General features: G+C 41.1%; 1 protein-coding gene across 2 annotated transcripts in view; it reads right to left on the reverse strand.

Moving 5' to 3' along the window:
* LOC101853748 (E3 ubiquitin-protein ligase BRE1A) overlaps nucleotides 1–4,895 on the reverse strand; it is a 22,925-nt gene that overhangs the window by 15,702 nt on the left and 2,328 nt on the right. Inside the window, exon 1 of one of the 2 annotated variants that reach the window (XM_005111672.3) lies at nucleotides 3,333–3,670. The exons of the other annotated variant lie outside the window; for it this stretch is intronic. The gene's annotated coding sequence lies outside the window, so the exon portion shown is untranslated. Of the gene's footprint in view, nucleotides 1–3,332; nucleotides 3,671–4,895 lie in introns of those variants that run through there. 2 annotated transcript variants of the gene reach the window in all.

The raw sequence follows: 4,895 nt of genomic DNA on the forward strand, positions 1-4,895 counted from the left end.
ATTACATCCTATACAGAAAGGACCGCCGCTATACATCAAGGGTAGTAAAAGAAGCTAAGTAAGAACAGATCCTGGTCAGTATACGGAGAACAGCTGGTAACAAGCATGAGGATGCGGGAAGAACCATTCAACCAAACTGAAATAGTCAATGGTGAGCACGGAAAACCCTATTTTCAGAAAGCCAAAGATTAAGGAAAAATAGAAACGCTATTTCCAGGAGCTGCTGAATCCTACAGCAGAAACAACAGCAAACAGCTTCTCACCGAAAGAAACCACTCCAGAACCATCACTACTGCAGAGTGAAACCCAACATGTTATAAAGAATAGCCCCACAAACAAATCGATAGGCGTAGAAAACATCACAGCAGAAGAGATCAAACTATACGGCCATATCGGAGTATACAATGAAGAATGTAAACACATAAACATGACAATTTTCATTCCAAAAACAAGTTATGAAGGCAAGAAAAAACCCAGGGAAACTCAACATCCTTATTGACGGAACACAACTCCAACAAGTAGAGGAATTTAAATATTTGGGAAGCATCTTCTCACTAGATGGGCGTATGGACAAAGAAAAAGAACTATGAAGGCAAATGCAGTGACCTACCAGCAAGCACCCCTTCTCAGTCACGAGAACATCCCAACTGAAGTGACATCCCCAGCTCATCAATAGAATATTCATACCAACATTAACATACCAGTGCCAAACATGGTCTCTAAACAAGGCATGAGAAAGGAAAATCAATGCACGCGAAATTAGGTGTCTCCGCAAAACCACCAACGTCACCAGAGGAGACCGCATGAGGAATGAGACCATACGTCTACCAGTAGTAAATTTATTAGAGCGTCAAAGAGTCAAATGGTTCAGACATCTAACCAGAATATCCCAGAAACAACTAGCGGCTAGAGCTTACCACATCCGCGAATCCGGCTTTAAATTAAGAGGAAGACCAAGAAAGACCTGACTGGATGGGGTTAAAAAGGCCCTGGAACAATATAAGTAATTAGCATATATATCACAGACACCGAAACCTGCACCTCCCCTCGACATCCTAAGGATACTAGAGGAAGGAAAAAGTAAAATAAAGTAAGAACGGAGGAGCAAAAGTGCTCACTTTGTTGCAACTGGCATCTTTCTTCAGGGTTGTTTCATCAGTGGAAAAGCGTAATAGGCTTACACAGCTAATACCGTGAGTCGTGGAAGGATGGCGGCGGTGGCGATTATAAGACAAATAAGACAAGAAGGATACAGTGGAAACCTGATATAACAGGGATGGTGGGAGTAGAGAAAATGTCCTGTTATATCCGATCCCTGTTAAATCCGAAATGCAAAGAAAGTAAGCATTTGTGGACTAATATAGCTGTACTTGTTCATGGGTAGTTTCCCTTGCCACAAGTACCCACAAACAGGGGTTTTGGCACTAACTTTCTCCTTGTCTCCTAAAACCACATCAGAAGAGCTTGGTCCGCAGCATCTGCATCAGGTAGTCTCATCTTCTTTCGATCTAGAGCAAACTTTCCATTGGAGTATGCTGCCACTATCTTCTCTCTATCCTTGATAATGATGTGAATCGGCCCTTGTGGAATGTCGAACTAACGACAAATCTTTGCAAGTGGAGCTTGCTTTTTGTCAACAGCCTGGACTATTTCGTATTTTTAGACAATTGAAGAAAGGCATTTTCTCTTGCGCTTGACATCGTTGGTGACACATTACGCGTGTGTGTTGCTAGGTTTCGGGCTAGATCGAGGTCTGCAGCACACCGCAGCCCTCTCTCGCTTCACACGCTGCGTGTGCTTGCAGTGGCGTGGCTTGCGTGTGATTGCTCCATCACTGCGTTACTCTCTCTCTCTCTCTCTCTCTCTCTCTCTCTCTCTCTCTCTCTCTCTCTCTCTCTCTCTCTCTCTCTCTTACTTTTACACATTGTTAACGACCCTTTGTCCCTGCAAAACCGGGTGGGGATCGGATGGGGCCCTTTTTTACGGGGGGGGGGGGGGGGGGCATGTAGTGGATCCCACAATCCAGTACATAGCATTTTTCGTTCTTGTTCATACGACAGAAAAGAAAGAAAATCTGGATCGGTACTAACAATAGACCTAAGAAACTTTATCAAACAAATAATTGCATCAGATACTTTAATAGGCGTTCCTATTTAATTTTTGACTGTGTTAACAACACTAGTCGGGACTCTTCATACTAGATCTAGGCCCTAGGCCTACGCAATGAAAGGCTTTGGGCAGTGGAAAAAAGGAGGGAGGGCGGGGGCTCAGTGAAAAGGAAATACTTGGGTCTAAAAAGTCTCGTTTTCTTATACTATCGAATGAACTAAGGCACAATGTGAGGTCAGTGATTATAAAACATTACCAAAATTGATTAACTTTTTGAACAAAAGTTTAAAAATCTCTTGGCGATGTATTTCCCTGTCTCGTACATTTCAAACAATGAAGAGAGGGAGCCAAAAGCTGAAGGCGAAAATGTGTGACGTCACGACTCTGCGCGATGTCGCGGTGGAAGGGTTCAGCTAGGTTTTCGCGGATTTGGTTGATAAAAGGGTAAAACTACACTAGCCAAGGTAAGACTTCTACGATAACCATTTAAACGTTTTCTGGAAGAACAAAGAATGGTTTACCAACAAAGGTAGTTTGAAAAAAATATGACGAGAAAATTTATAAAAAATCAATGGTTAAAAATTGTCTATTTTTCAACTTCAAATATTTCGAGACTCATTAGTCGCACATGACCTGGAAAGAAGCGTTTTGAAGGCCATCCACAGGTCTTTAAAGACATGTATCGGACTTGAATGTTGGTCCCCTAAATTAAACAAAAATATGGGCAGTTTGAACCCACTGTCGCGATGAGACGTCATGTCCGGAAACAAAACCCTATGGGACTTTCCGAAGCCAAATGACGCCATAGTGAGCGCGTTCACTGAAGTGCCTATACGTGAAACCGCTGAGTGAAACGGGGATTACGTGTTTTCACTAAAATATTCAGTGATTACGCGTATTCACTAGATACGTATTCTTACTGTAACATATATATATTTTATATATACATATATATATATATATATATATATATATATATATATATATATATATATATATATATATATATATATACTTGCACTCTCTCTCTTACTCTCTCTCTCTCTTTCTCTCTCTCTCTCTCTCTCTCTCTCTCTCTCTCTCACACACACACACACACACACACACACACACACATACACACACACACACACACACACACACACACACACACACACACACATACGTACACAAGCAAACATGATTATGATAACAATATAGCGGTCTATGCCTATGAGCCATACTTTCAGTAAATAAAAAAGAGTGCTTCTCCAAGCGTTGTCCATTAACCAGGATGTGCGTCCTCAATGGGTAAAAAGTTCCCTCAAACTGCAGCAATGTTTTCTGTTGGCCAAGGAGATTAAAAGTGGTTGGTCTAGCTTTGAGGTGCAGTGAAGTGCATCGACCGGCGAGCATATAATACGGGGTACCAATGTGCAACACTCTCATACTATACACACTTACACTACATACACTCTCAGACTACACACACGTACACTCTACACTCTCAAACTACACCCACTTACACTATACCAATGATAGTACATAACAAGATGGGCCACTTCTCTCTTTGAGCCAATTAAAAAAGTGTCCTCAAAATTCGGTGGCGCCCTCTTTGCAAAAGCGCACCTTTTGCGAACAGAGTTATCCTACTTGAGTTTTAAAAAATCAAAGTGAAACTAGCAAGTTTTTGAATGAATTTCGGAAGAACGCTTTTTTAAAATGGTTACGCTGACAAAAAACCTCTTCCGGAGGAAAGGGTGATGGTTTTCTTCGTTTAATTTGACTTTAGAATGAAAGGCGAGAGGTCATTTAAAAAAATTTTAAACCTAAAACTACGCACTGAACGTACCCGAACTGCTGATGAACAGCAGTCGATCTGCGCACGCAAGGAGGTGCTATTCCTATTCTTCTTCTGGAAAAACGAAAGAGAGCTTCAAAACAGACTGCAGCGCCATCTGAAGCAAAGAGCATACTTCCTGTGGACACTTTTTTGGCTGAGTGGCCCATCTTGTTATGTACTATCATTGACTATACATACACTCTCAAACTACACACACGTACACTATACACTCTCAAACTACACCCACTTACACTAAACATACACTCTCAAACTACACACACGTACACTATACACTCTCAAACTACACCCACTTACACTAAACATACACTCTCAAACTACACACACGTACACTATACACTCTCAAACTACACACACGTACACTATACACTCTCAAACTACACACACGTACACTATACATACACTCTCAAACTACACACACTTACACTATACACTCTCAAACTACACACACGTACACTATACACTCTCAAACTACACACACGTACACTATACACTCTCAAACTACACACACTTACACTATACATACACTCTCAAACTACACACACTTACACTATACATACACTCTCAAACTACACACACTTACACTATACACTCTCAAACTACACACACTTACACTACATACACTCTCAAACTACACACACTTACACTGTACACTCTCAAACTACACACACTTACTCTATACACCCTCTCATTACACAAACTTACACTATACACCCTCTCACTACACACACTTACACTATACACTCTCAAACTACACACACTTACACTACATACACTCTCAAACTACACACACTTACACTGTACACTCTCAAACTACACACACTTACTCTATACACCCTCTCATTACACAAACTTACACTATACACCCTCTCACTACACACACTTACACCATACACCTTCTCACTACACCCATTTACACTATACACTCTCAAACAACACACACTTA

The sequence above is a fragment of the Aplysia californica genome, unplaced genomic scaffold, assembly GCF_000002075.1.
Source record: "Aplysia californica isolate F4 #8 unplaced genomic scaffold, AplCal3.0 scaffold01099, whole genome shotgun sequence".
NCBI classification, from domain to species: domain Eukaryota; kingdom Metazoa; phylum Mollusca; class Gastropoda; order Aplysiida; family Aplysiidae; genus Aplysia; species Aplysia californica.